The 15,158-nt window shown below is 34.7% G+C and overlaps 1 pseudogene across 1 annotated transcript; it reads right to left on the bottom strand.

The window, feature by feature from the left end:
* Positions 1–203: 203 nt before the first annotated feature.
* On the bottom strand, positions 204–10,267 carry LOC145227666 (uncharacterized; annotated as a pseudogene). Its single transcript, XR_013859946.1, has 21 exons — positions 10,206–10,267; positions 9,778–9,891; positions 9,470–9,583; positions 9,076–9,189; positions 8,704–8,811; positions 8,315–8,428; positions 7,685–7,801; positions 6,293–6,400; positions 5,734–5,837; positions 5,097–5,246; positions 4,798–4,880; positions 4,608–4,737; positions 4,277–4,321; positions 3,905–4,093; positions 3,512–3,631; positions 3,134–3,271; positions 2,737–2,846; positions 2,034–2,241; positions 1,549–1,676; positions 814–974; positions 204–554 (listed from the first exon to the last, which is right to left on the bottom strand). The product of XR_013859946.1 is annotated as an uncharacterized LOC145227666 (transcript).
* Positions 10,268–15,158: the final 4,891 nt, after the last annotated feature.

Below are 15,158 nucleotides of genomic sequence, written 5' to 3' on the forward strand. Positions count from 1 at the left end.
TGTCCTGTTACAAAGCTTAAATGAAAAATTTAAGTGCCATTGCTCGTTACACCAGCAAATTGTTGTCATCTATACTTTCTACTGTTTTTCTGCTCCGTTTTTCTTTGCTAACAAAACGACAGAATGACAGTAATAAGCGTGTTTCAGCTGCTCACTACCTTTGTGTTAATCATCTAAATTACTATTGTATAAATCAAATAAACTTAAAGCCAGCTAAATACAATTTAATGTCTCGAAAATAAATCGTTACGTACAATTTGAATAAAAAAACACTTACAAAAAACATCACAAATTGTTCTCAATGTGCAGAAGTTAAAAAAATACAAAATGAATTAAAATACTGGAAATAATAAAACCAATAACTTATATAATTGTCTCGTATTGTTGCAAATCTCTTAGATCTTAGAAGAAGTATAATGATTGGTTGTTCTAGTGTTAGTTGTTGTGCCTGTTGTAGATACTTGTGTTTTCCTGGTCTTTGCACTAAACCAGTCACGACCAGCATCGCGAACTCCCTTGTTTAGGACACAGTTGAATATAAAGATGCTCAACCCCTGCACAACATTAAAGTTAACTTAGATCATTTACATTGGAAAAAAATAATTGGTACGTTGCACTTTTTCCCCTAATGTTTGGTTCTTGCTTTCTGTCATCTGATCCTCGTGTTTTGTGCAGTTTGTTGTTATATTTTACAGGATTGTCAATTTCTTCCCACTGATTTTACAATTAAAAAATGCAGACAAATGATTGTATATTCGAACTTAAAGGGCCTCATAAACTTTGTACTGTTTTTTTTTTAAATTGCGTACGTACCTTTTTCTTGCAACACGTGATTTTGGCAAGAACAGCAACAAAGAAAAACATGTTGATCAAAAACATGATGCCAACAGGCAGAAGAAACCCAAAGTAGAGAGAATAAAGTCGAAGCCAACACATGTGTCGGGATTTGTACACTGATTCGAAAAGTATGTCGTCTGGAAAATAAAATAAGGAAATATGCCAATCTTTAAAAAGTAGGTTATTAAATTGTTGGTGATCAATCGTCTTTAGCGACGCTTGCTTTGCACCATTTTTGCAAATATTCATTAGTTTTTTTGTAACTTGTGCATACTTCTTAGGTAATGGGGCACCGTAAACATCAAAAACAAACAGATAAACAACAGGAATAAACACTTAGATTAAAGCAAAACACTTAAACAATTAACTAAGTATCCGTGATTATTACAATTATGCATAATTTTTCTTTTAGGGGGCTCGAATCCAGGACACTCCCGGGAACGAATCCCGATCCAAGTTTATTGTCTGTATGTGGGTTAGGCGCGCTGGACCATTCGGCCAACAATTACGTCTAAATCAGCTATTCCATATTAATCTGCAGCGACCATTGGCGTACGTTTTGTTTAGTACCGCAATTCTGTTTCGTAATTCCAATAAAATGTTAACTTTTATATCTCCGCATCTAAAGTAACATATCAAAAAAATTCGTAGTCCTGATGCGTTTGTTTAACGATTGTGATTTTATATAATCTGTTTCGATAACAAACTAACCTGACCTGTACGTTTTGATGTCCGTGTTGAAAAACGGTGACACCCATGTTCAGCAAAACAATCGTTAAAGGAACAAGATAAATAATCGCGGCGTTCCGCCCAGACAGTTTGCTTGAAATTTGAAATATCTGCAGAAGTATGTAACTATTACAGAAAGGAACATAGTGCATATTTTATTTTTTCGCGGTGTAGCTGCAGCGCGTTTACCATCTATCCACCAGTTGTGTCCTCTGCGCATTATAACGTCTCGACGTTGCGCAGCTGTGTTTTAGTGGCTCATTTAATTCAAGCAAAAAAAACATTTGTTATGTTTAAGGTTGATTTTAGTACTATTTTGTGAGAAAATTTTTGTAAAACTTAAGAATTAGCATTAACCATGTAAAAATAATGTTTGTTTAAATACTTAAAAATCAGTGTAAGTTTGGCAATTTACTTTTTTTCGTTAAAGTGTTTTTGCTCTGACAATATGCCAGCTAAGTCCTTACCTTGACCAGTGCTTTGTACATGGTGTAAGCATTTGCTGTCATCCAGAACCACGTCGCTAATAGGAAGTAGTGAAGTAAAGCTGTCAACATGTAGCAAGGTATTCTGTTCCCGATTTGATTACCAGAAATCAGAAAAATAATGCACACTGCCATCAAGCAGAAACAAATGTTGAGAAGAAAAATCGTAGGTTGTCGATTACGAAGTTTTCTGTGAACAAAAAATAGGATGCGTTGCAAGAAAAATAAAGATAAAGTTTTTGTTTTTATTGTTTGCTGTTTTTTTATTCTGTTCAGGTATACTTTCCGTTAACAGGTCTACTGTATGTAGTCTAATGTGACGTGGCCAGAAAGAACCTCTCCACCTGTTGTTGCTACGGGAATAAAAATACACACAAACAAAGCCTGACTTGGCGTATGTGGCCTAAAGCAGAGGTCGGCAACCTTTTATTGCACGGCGGACCGTTTTTGAAACTAAAATTTTATGGCGTACCGGTCTTCAAAAGAGTACAAATATTCAGCAATAAAAACGATTTAATTAGTTTATCATCCTCTGGATACATGGGCCAAACGTTTTATAACATCTAACCTAAAAATTTATACAGCCCGGTCACGAAACCCTCGCTGACCGGTGCCGAGCCGCGGACCGGCGGTTGCCGACCACTGGCCTAAAGCATGTTTTTTTGCAAAGTAGTTTCTAACTTACGGTACAGAAAGAAATACAAAAATAGTCATTGATAGCCCAATAATCGACAAACACAATCCAACGTATGTTGTGATTCCCATTGAAAATGCCGATGGAAGTATTTTGGTGTCCTGTTGAAAAACATTTTGGGGTTATCAACATTCAATTGTTTCTACATATATTAGCTACAAATACCGACTTATTTAGATTGTTGTTTATAAACCTTAATTTTATAGTATAGTTGTAACTTTGTTTTTGGTATGTTTTTTTAATGAAAAATCGAGATATTATACTGATATTGTTTCAATAATTAAAACCTAATGCTAAATGTGCACACCAAAATTTTAGGAAGTGTAAGAAAGGGGAAATTTGAATGTGATTGTTCAGAAGAAAAAGGTTTAGCTTACTAGTAACTTACCACTAACATGGCAAAGTTTGCCAGTTTGTAGCATTTACACTGAGGTGGGAAACTGTTCTTGACCAATTCACAACCGTTTGGAACCCATACCTGTTGGTGATCATCCCATACACTGCATTGCGTACGTGTCACCACATTCTAACCAAAATATAAAACTAAGTTATAAATGATTTTGATTTATTACATTGGTCTTCAACTTTTATTTGGACATAGGCCTACTGTTTACATTTTTGTCTATATTGTTTTGTGATGATTTACGAGAATAACACCTTTATGGGTAAACACGGATCAAAGCGATTTATAACTAGGTTGAAAATGCTATTTTACATCATGAATGTTGGGTTTAATTTGATTCAGCAACTTGTTAATTTCTCAAACCTTTAAAACTCCATTTCCCACAGGTACTTCTCGTTGGATTTCGGTTTCATGACTGAATTCCAAGCTAATGCTTTTGCTCGAAGTAGCGGAGTCGTAACCTTTAATTTGCGCTGAAACAACCTGGAAAAAATTAAAAACCTTATAAAACAACAAAAACACATTTAATTGCTAACAACATTATACACTATACACCATAACAAAGAGTGGTGACAAAATTGTTTTGTTGATTTTGCCAGCAAATATAGAAAGTCAGACATCTTTATCTCAATCCAACACAGGTATAACAGTGTGCAGTGTGAAGTAAAGTAGGTTTAAACTGAATTATAACATAACGAATATACACAAAAAGCAATTTTCCGAATCTGTTTAAATGTTTGTTAAAGCAAATCTTACAACTTCGACTCGGTCCAAACTTGAAAACAAGTCGTCGTTGTTGAATTGAAAAAATGCTATTTGAGTCTCTTTGCGCAGTTGAGTTGATGCTTGGTCAATGACTTCTCCAGGCACGACAAGTTGAACGGGTTGTTCTGCAGCATGCTGCGATTTTGGTGCCGGGGCGAACCTGATGTCGCTGTATTTTTTCTACCAAGACAACACAGTTTCTTGTTACATGCTTTGAGTTTGCATAGGTGCCTAAAGTTGTTTAGTCACTATATGATCACGCTTAAGAGTCAGAATGCTCGATTTTAATTTAAAAAAATAGTAACACACTTATATATTTATCTATATTAACAATAATATCTACATTTGAACTGATTCACTAACATTTTGCAGTTGTCGGCCACTTCTTGCCGTTGTTGGTTTAAATATCTGCAAAGCATAACGTTTAGGTAACACAATGACCACAATTTTGTTGTGTTTGTATTCTATTCTGTTTCTAAACTTAAATATAGAATATATTTGCTCTAATCGAGGGCAATTTAATTTTTGTTTATTAATTAATAGTATTTATTACAAAAGTTTTGCATGTGCTTGTATTTAAAGCAAATCATTTTTAAATGAAAACAGATTCAATGTAAACTAAAGTTAGTACTCGCAACGAAACTAAGCTTTCATAAACGTGCATCAAATCATAAATTTGTTACTGAAGTAATACCTGGAGTGTGATTTGTTCAGTGGTTAAGGTAAAATTTGTTATATTTTGTGGTATTTCAACATAATTGGCAAAGTTTTGCAAAACTTCGAGCAAATGTTGCTTTTGACGTTTGTTTTTGGTGGTGTCTATGCTGAAATAAAATTGTTTTTAATCATCTTTATTAAAATACTTTAAAGGTGCCTTTTCTTACGTGTTAATGTTTGAGGACGAAGTCAAAGCATTTGTCAACTGTTCGGCCACTAACATAGCATCGTACATCACGTTGGTTGTTATCTGCAAAAAGTTAAATATGGTTTAAAAGCAAAAGATTTAGACAACGCAAAAGTTGGCGAGTTTTGGATAAAAACACACATTATAAAAGAATGATAAAAGAACGGTCAAGAAACTACAAAAATACGATTTGTTTTTAACATTTAAACAGAAAAATAATGCAGCTTGTTGTTTCTGTTTCAAACATTAGTAAAAATATATATATCTGAAACAATTTACTTGGCGTTGTTGTCTTGATACCACTTGGAGAATTATTTCCAAACCATCAATAACTTCAAATACGTGATCCTGTACTGTCACAATTTTTGTGGTCAATTTAAAAAACGCGATAGTTGAGGAAATTTCCTTGGCTGTTATTGTGTCTTCAATCTTAAAGTTAAATACATTCATTCGTATTTGTTTGTGTTATATGAAGCCACAATAATTTAAAAACATATTTTATGTGAAAAAAAAAATTTTTTTTAGGCCAACAAATCAAGTTTACAATAATAGAAATTGTCATGCATTTGTTCAAAAAATAAAATTGAATCCATTGGGTTAACCGTTTACAACTTCAATAGCTTGAATCATTCGCAGCTGCAAAGTTCAATTAGTGACAAAGCAATTAGGCTAAATTTAGTCATAGTTTATTACGTCAAATGACGCGCTTTATGTTCTGAAGTGAAATGGGTTTGTTTGAACGGTCATTAGGCAGACAATAAATAAGCTCATTAATGTCATAAGCTTTTAATCAATAGCGATTATTCATAGGTATAGTTGTAAAAAAAAACTTATTTTAGCATCGTTAAATGAGTACAACACACACTCATATGCCAGCATTAAGGTATGGTGTTCCGTTTTAACAAAACTTTTTAACCTGACTTATTGTCGATAGTATAGTCCTTTCACAACTGGGCGATTTGATGGCAGCAAATCCTGCTGGGGCTCCGTACACACAATCAACTGATGCCATTGGTCTACCTGAAATTATAAATGTTTCATACGAAATTACAAATATACAGTACAGTAACTATACTGATTAATTGTATGTTAGAGAATCAATCTATTATGAATACGGTTTTAATTAAACTAACTTTGTCATGAATATTTTGAAACAAAAATGATAATCGTCTCAACCAATGTATTAAAAACGATTTTTTTTCAGATTTATCTTGCCACAACTATGAATGTTTATTTTGCTGTGATTTTGGCCAATACTGAGTCAGTAATGCGTCTTTATTGTTGCATGTGCGATGTCACAAATACCGACACTTGGCACCAAGTTTTTCTGAAATTAGTGTATGAAAAAATGCTGTCACAAAAAATCGATGTGACATGTTTGTAACCTCTTGGCATGTTTAGGTAAATCATATTCCTTGGCGTGGTTCAAAACAGTTAGGGTGGGAAACAAGGTTTCAATACTGACAGTTTCGTACCGTTTGAGCAGATTTCTTGAGAGTTGGCAGTTTCTCCAACATTCGTTTTGTTAAAAGTGACAGATTGATTCAATGCTTGGACGAATATCTGTGTTTTGCGACAAAAAGCTGGAAAAGATGAAGCATTTTTGTAAACGCTTTTTTATCACCTAAAGCAAGGGTTCTTAAACTGGGGGGCGCGCCCCCCTAGGGGGGCGTGAAGGGTTCGCAAGGGGGGCGCAGCACAATCTGGCTGCAAAGTTTTCACTTGCAAACAATTGTAAATGAATGCATTGGAATTATGTCGGCGCTGATTTCGAACTTATTGTTTAAAGTAAACGCTTCATTGCCCTAAAATGGATGCATGTCCAGTTGTACTAACCAAACTTTTTTCCACTGCGGGCTTTGAATGCCCTAGTGCCCTCTTCTCAAACTTAGCCCACGAGGCGATTTTTATAGGGGCGCCAAGATATGGTCTTTCAAAAAACCCATTTAAAATCTATTAAATTGTATAGTTAGTCTCATCTTACAAGGAATGCTTGTATATTACGTCACAAGTAACACAATAATACAATTGTTTGCGCACAATTAACACTTTTGGTTTTGTCTGTACGTAATAAACTGGCTTTGGATCAATCCTGGGCGTTGCAATCCTATGAAAGTAGGTAATATTAATTTTACATGTCGTAACAGTAAACTTTCGTAAGGAGTATAGATTAATTTTTGACAGTAACAAAGTTATCACTACGTTTTGGCAAACCTAAAAAATGGGATCGCGGGCCGTAGTTTGGTGACCCCTGTACTATACAGTCGGCTGCACATTCTCTATTTGTTCTTAATTTCGCATAAGAGATTGCCTTGACTTTTAGTGCATCAACAATTTCTGGGCGACATATGCGTAGTTTACAAGAATACTGGCACCTTAGCTCTGTGCGCGCGCTTTTTTCGGAACTTATCAGTGTTGAAGTGGCTTTTTCTAACAATTGGAACTAACTTGACAGTAGCACCTACGATGTATGTGGTTGTCAAAAAACAAGACAAGCATCCTCAGTGCTAACGTTTTCAGGGGGGCGTGAGAATAAATAAATAGTGTCAAGTGGGGCACGAGCGAAAACGTTTAAGAACCCCTGACCTAAAGTGTCATGATGCTATTTATTTGAGACGTAAGTTTAATAAAGTTGGATGCAATATGCTAAGATTGAAATGGTAATAGTAATGTGCAAAACCTTATAATTAAACAAAATCATATTTATAATCAAGGATAATAAACTGATCTGTAAATAGTGTTCCGAAGAAACGATATCACGTTATTCTACTTAAAGGTATTTAATTTTATGCTCGTTAGTTTATTCAGAATCATGACTAAGTAGGTTTATTATTAAGATACTTTTACTGAAATTAACATTTACTTACGTTGGCAGGTGTATCCGTCACCTACGTAACCGCTTTTGCAGTGACATGAATAGTTTCCCTCCGTCAAAAAACATTTCGCAAAACGACTGCAGACCCTCGTTCCACACACATAAGTAACTAAAATTTCCAAACGATTTGTAAAAATCATAAAGTTGTTTGGTTGTTGTCTTATGGCATGCACATTTTTGTCGTGCTGTTTTCGTTACTTTTTATTGTTTATAACTTTTCATGCATGACAAATGATAGACAGATGGTTTATACAAGCATAAGCTAATTCAATTCCGAAATTCATAACAAATGTTTACTATTCGAGGTTAATCAAAGGTTGCTAAAAGTTTGTGTGGTTCACCTATGAAAAACTTATTACTTTGTATTGTTAACATTATCGTTAAAGCAATAATAATTACATTAATTAGCCTACATGGTACAACGTATAATAATGTGATGGTGTTTTGCCATTATACATTACATGCATCTTTTAATGACTTTTTAGCAATTAATATGCATCAACACCATAGCGTAATTTTGTGCTATCATAATGAACCAACCATGTCATTTGTTTCCATGGTTTGATAACATACATATCCAAAAGCATTTCTTTTTATTTTAAACATCAGTCGCTAAACTTACTTTGTGCGCAATTCTTTCCAGTGAAACCCAGAACGCAGGTACAATTGTAACCGTTGACCAAATCTGTGCAGGTCGCGTTGTTCTGACACGGAATTGGAGCACACTCATTAATATCTAAAGGGATATTTGTTTAAAACTCGTTTTCACTGCGAAAATTGACCACATTACATTATGTACGATCTGTAGCACAATATGGCAATTTTTAAAACCATTAAACACATTACAAATTCGGCCAACTTTAGTGCAAACGTTAGCTGCCAATTATGTAGAAACAGCTACGAAATGTCTCACTACAGAAAAAAAACATTAGTTGAAACAATGAAAACAAAACAAATAGTTGAAACAATGCATTAAAACTAATATTTGAAACTTTCGAAATCTTAATATACCTGTTGCACAACTGGCGTCAGTAAAACCTGGTAAACAAGTACAAACGTGCCCATCAACAATGTCGGTGCATCTTGCTCCATTCATACACGGCTTTCGGGAACATTTATCTGTGATACATAAAACCAGTGTTTTGCAGTACATGATAAGCAAAAAACTAATGGCAAAACAATTACCAAAATGTAGAAACATATTGGAACAAGCATTTCAAAATGGGAAAAACATCAATTAAAAATAGTTAGGACATGTGCTCTATGCCCTATCTAGTTGTGAATAAAATATTAAATAGGAAAACGTTACCTTTTTGAGAAAACATTTTACAGTTATGTCGGCTTATTTAATAGTACAACATGAATTTTCAAATTCCTTTTTACCTGTACTGCAATTTTTATCAGTGAAACCAGGTTTGCACGTACAGTTGTAGTCATTTATAAGATCTGTGCAAGTTGCGTTGTTTTCACACGGATTCGGTGCACATTCATCAATATCTGTTTAACACAAATTAAACTTTGCAAAACAACATATTCATCACCCTAAAGCTTTGGAAAAAACGTGTCACTGCATAATTGAATTCCCTATTCTTTGGCGGTCCAAATAATTACAAATACCATCCAAGGTAATTTCCAATGCTAACGATCAATTATTTTCGCGTTTCCAATTAATTCCTGTTACAGCTGTTCGTTGGGCACGAGTAACATTGATCTCCTATATTCTTTTAACTTATTATTCAAATACGTGAACTTTTGGTGATTGAGTTTCACAACTTACTTATTGAACAGTTTTTTCCTGTGTAACCTGGTTCGCAAGTACATCTGTAGTCGTTTATCAAATCCGTACATGTAACGCTGTTCTGACACGGCTGTGGTCCACACTCATCAATATCTGCATTACAATTTAGCATATTATATTTTTACTAAAACACTGGCCAAGGGTAATACAGTGCAAAGATTAATTTACAATATTTAAGAAAATAAATTCATTCTTATTGTTTTGAAGCACAATTTTTGTAATTGACCGAATCTTTTTTAATCGTTTGCCTTCATAAAAATAAACTTAAAAATATGTTTTGTCCAAACCTGTACTGCAATTTTTATCTGTGTATCCAGCTTGACAGATGCATTTGTAGTCGTTTATCAGATCTATGCAAGTTGCATTGTTTTCACACGGCTTGGGTGCGCATTCATCAATATCTGATGCAAAAAAGAAAGTTTTTGCATGCCAAGAATTCCACTTTGCATCAAACACTTCTTTTAACAAACCACCAAACATACTCTACAAATCACCAGTCACACGGAATTTAATATAAATGCTGGAAAAGCCATTTTGATAACATTAAAACTCATGACCGGATATCAGGAATCATTGCTACAATAAAAATCACGCTTCCAATGGTGGCTATTACGTCAATAACGTAGTAACTTTCACAATTAAACTTTGAACTTATGTCAACCATAGTCTTACAGTCATCCGCATTAATGTTTCCAAAATGAGTCAGAAAACTTACTTATGGAACAGTTTTTTCCAGAGTAACCTGGTTCACAAGTACATTTGTAGTCGTTTATCAAATCTGTACAGGTGGCATTGTTCTGGCACGGCTGTGGTCCACACTCATCAATGTCTAAAGTATTAATTTTAGATAACCTTGACTATTAAGAAATTCCTAATACTTTACAAAACAATATGAATTAAAATGTATCTTCTAATGTCCAAAAAGATAGAATGCGTTTTATATGCACTTAATATTTTTCTATCTAAAATATAAATGTCAACTATTATCTTAGATTTACCTGTATTGCAATTTTTATCGGTAAAGCCAGGTTTGCATGTGCAGCTGTAGTCGTTTATCAGATCTGTGCAAGTTGCATTGTTTTTGCAAGGCAATGGTGCGCACTCGTCAATATCTGTGAAAGTTTTATCAAGATCTTACAATTAAATAGAATTGACGTGCAGCATCCTTACTCTGTCGAGTAACTATCGACTTGAATAACATTTGTATGTAAAATAGCACTAAGTTACTATGTAATAGGAAATGACAAAGATTCGTCCTTAAAAGCTGCAGAAAAGAAAGCAATGACATGGACATTTTCTGGTAATCACAGTCTTTTCTAGCAGGTCTTTGTGAGCTTTTGATACGCCCAAAAATGTTAATAAATCTCTTAAAAGTATCCAAATGTTTGTTTCATGTCTCGTGCATCAAAAACTACCCCGACGATACTAAAAACATAAACTGGTTTAGATTCAACGTTTATCAATTTTGTCTGTGCCGAGTTTTTACAGAGTGTTATGCTTAGATTTGCAATGTAAGCAAAGTGGCGTCTTCGAGTGGACTCCTGAGGTGTTAACAACTTACTTATGTGACAACTCTTTCCAGTGTAACCTGCTTCACAAGTACACCTGTAGTCGTTTATCAAATCCGTACAGGTGCCACTGTTCTGACACGGCTGTGGTACGCACTCATTAATATCTGAAAAAAAATAAGAATTACACGATCCTGCAAACAATCAAGGTTCTCTTAATCGTTGCCAAATAAAATTATATCCTGAAATTTTATTGGACAGTTTAGCAATGATCTTTTATGTTTTAACGACTTGAATCAGAAGTTATTAGAGCACAATCAGAACTGAAATGTGCCTTTAAACAGCGGTTCTCAAACTGGGGTCCGCGGTCCCTTTGGGGTCTGCCACGCGATTTCAGAAGGACCGCGGGGAGCTTAAAGTATTTCTACAACGTTATGTAACATCAGATCTTGCAAGTGTATAATAAAAAAATAGTCAGACAAATGAGCTTTCTGTGACAAGAAGTGGTATTTTGCTTCATTTTCAAATAACAAAAAGAGGCGATTGTTCGCGCACTATATTTATATCGTTTTAGTCTTGTTTGTGACGTAGTAAATTGCCCTTGAAACCACGCAATTTCAAAGTGATCTCAAAAAATCTAAACTAAGTTTATTCTACATGGTGTTGTGAGAATATTTATTTGGTGATTCGATAGTTTTATTTCGCCAAGGTATTTTCAGTTTTTAAAATATTTAGCTTGGACCGCGAGTGCTCGAAAAAAATACGAAGGGACCGTTATAACAAAAAACTAAAAAAGTTTAAGAACCGCTGCTTTAAACGATTATAATTTTATTTTATTTTTCGCCCCTTATCAATTTTACCGTGATGAATCTGATAATATATATTTATATAACTACAATATACATACATATTTTATATAACTACAATATACATACATATTTTATATAACCACAAAATACATACATATTTTATATAACTACAAATATACATACTTATCGAACACGTTTTTCCTGTAAAACCGGCCACACATCTGCAACTGTAATCGTTCAGTAGGTCCGTACATGTACCACTGTTTTGACAGGGGCCCGATTTACAATCATCAATGTCTAGATACAAGAAACAACATTTCTTAAGCAGTCAAATTATTCGTTTTCAAACCGTCTTGCTTTAAAGTTCTGTCGAGTGTAAAGCCTACTTGTACAAGTTGGTCCTTCGTATCCACTGAAGCAGTTGCACCTTTGTCCATAGCCGTAGTTTTGACAAGAACCGCCTGGAGTACAAGGATCTTCGATGGTATCTATCACAAAAATACAACAAACCGTAATGTATGACACAAGCGACTACTGGTTGGCAGAACAAAAATTCACCTGCGCTTTAAAAATTTAACTCAAACATATCTGATAAGACATCACACAACAGTAAAATTTATGTCATGTTTTGATTATTTTGTACAGTTGCAATTTTGGGTGGAGATCTAAACCTTTGTGTCTGATACAGTCAGCACCCAGTTCTTCAGTAACATGCAAATATCTTTAAAATTATTCGACACTAAAATTATAAAATTATTCAAACCGAATTTAAAATTCGACACAATCGATTGCCTAAGCATGCCATCGCACTTACCAAACCTTGCATTCCAGTTAACGACAACACGTTTTTGTCCCCATCCTTGATCTCTGTCTATCCTCACCAGTTGTGCATGAAACCCCCATACTGCTTGCACATTTACAGCGACATTAAATTGATCGGGTTCACTCGATGAACCGTATGCCGAAAACCAAAGAGCATCTGGTGGATTTTTGTTGCAGATCGAATAGATTGCGGAGAAAGAAACATCGTTGTGGCCACTGCTTCCAAAGTTGACAGTCCCACCGATAGCTGCGTAATCAAAGACATTTACAATTTTTAACTATTTTAAATTATGTGGTCACTTTTAGGTTAAAATAGCCTACAATTTTACACACAGTTTAAAAAGTTTTATAAACGTATAAATTGCAGCTTTGGGCAGGAAACTAATATTGACAGGCATTGGAATAACAGCAAATTTGCATAGAAAGTTCACAAGTTTTGCTAAAGTGTATCGACTTGCTGCTATTCCAACACTTGTTAATGTATGTTAAGCTTTGCGATTCTTGAGTAAGGCTGATATTTTTACTAACAGTCCTGTTATCAGTTGACTGTGTTTTAATGAAATTCTTATCACTTTCTTGTGTGGAGGCAAATTTTTCGTAAAATGGTAGAGCGAAAATCCTTCGTAAAACAATTAACCTACTTGTTCCATTGACGTAGAATATCGAATTTGTAAATACCAAGACGAGGAATACCCAAATATGTTTGCTAAGTTTCCACTTCATTTTACCACTCTTTTGTTTCTTGGACAGAACCTGCTCTATACTATCTACTCTGTAGTACTAACCAAACACCAAACAGCTTACTGTTCCAAATTTCCTCAGACAAAAGTCGCGCAAGGCCTATACTATGTTTTTATATATATCCTGGTGCAGTCCTTAAAAGTATAATAACGTTCCTCTAAAATAACTGTCCTGATTTCTTTAATTAAAAAAGCAGCGCAATTCTGCAGTGTGTTTACCTATGCTGTATTATGTTGTTTTATTTACTCTCGGGAGTGAAAATAGCCGAAACTCGAACTTTAATCTAGAAATATACATGCTGTCCAGCTGTGCAACAGAACAAACATCACCTATTATAACATCGAATACAGCGTTCTAAATATACCAGCATTGATTTTGACAGCTTTATCAATTAATAAAAATTACGTTTGCAATCCCTATGTAGCCTAATTACTTTTACTTTAGCAGATAATTACTTTTTCTTCCTCCCGGACAATTCATTATTTTTTGTCGACAGGCAACCTATCTTACTAATGGGTTTGCACCAAAAGAATAAGTTACCCTTAAAGTACGTTGCAAATGTCAAAATCTGATCCGGTAACCACCAAACTCAGGCTTAATTACTATTTACGATTGCTATTGCAATTGTTTAATAAGCAAACTTATCATTCAAAAATGACGACCATCAATCAGTCACAACACACGCGAATACGGTCTAAAACGGGGGTGTCAAACTCGCGGCCCGCGGGCCGCATGCGGCCCTCAAACACTCATCAACAATTGTAGTATTTTGTAAGATTTTTATCTGAATATAATAAATCTGTCTAACCTTTTAAAGTGAAAGTTATTATTGCAACCAGTGGTGTTCAATCTAATCGTTGCCACACCCGTAGGGGTCGTTTGCTATTTTACTGGGGATCGCGGGGATTGATGCTGGAGACGAATGGATACGATAGTAAAACCGTTCCTCCCACTAAAAATAAGCGTTAAGTTATGTATAAAAATAGATTAAAAATCGCATGCGGCCCTTGGCGTAGTTTCTAAACTGCAACGTGGCCCCTGAACCACCACTGGTTTGACACCCTTGGTCTAAAAAATATGACGGAGTATTTATTTCAATCACACTTTGATTACAACTATACAGACAAAACTGATGTTGCAACGCCTACAAAGGATTTTGGACAGATTATTTTCAGCGACCAGCATTATCAAACGTTAAGTTACAAAAAATCAGAAATGTTGGTTTGCAAAAACACGTAGATCCAGGTCTTTTCAGTACAATACAGCTATATATTTTTGCTTTGAATAAAGTTTAAATTCTTACAATATGTTCTGAACTTTGTTCTTCAACCTTACCCTCTTGGTTAGGATACAGCTCAGTTAACCAATAGCCCACTCTTTCGCAGCAATAAGTATGACCGCAGCGTGACTAAACCCTATGCCTACAATACAAAGCAATGATATAACCAGGAAACGCGCAAGCGCATAGTAATTAGCAAGGGTTTTGTTAGGGTTTATTTTTAATCCCTATATTAACCGATTTAATTCCAAATGCAATAGTGATTTCTGTTTGAACAAGACAATGAAATATATGAAACAAGACAAAGGTCATCAGGTCTCATTCTCTGAAGTTTAGGGAATTATTGAAATAACAAGTGGTACCAACAAATAGGAAAGTCTCGAGTTCGTACTTGACGCTCGTTTTGATTCTAATCAAGTTGTTTCGAACGTTGAACAAAGAGTAATTATTTTGCTTCATTTAAACCAGGCAAAGTAAGTTTGTTGAGTCTCGTCAAAGCAACTAACTTT

The sequence above is a fragment of the Phallusia mammillata genome, chromosome 5 (assembly GCF_965637545.1).
Source record: "Phallusia mammillata chromosome 5, kaPhaMamm4.hap1.1, whole genome shotgun sequence".
NCBI lineage: Eukaryota > Metazoa > Chordata > Ascidiacea > Phlebobranchia > Ascidiidae > Phallusia > Phallusia mammillata.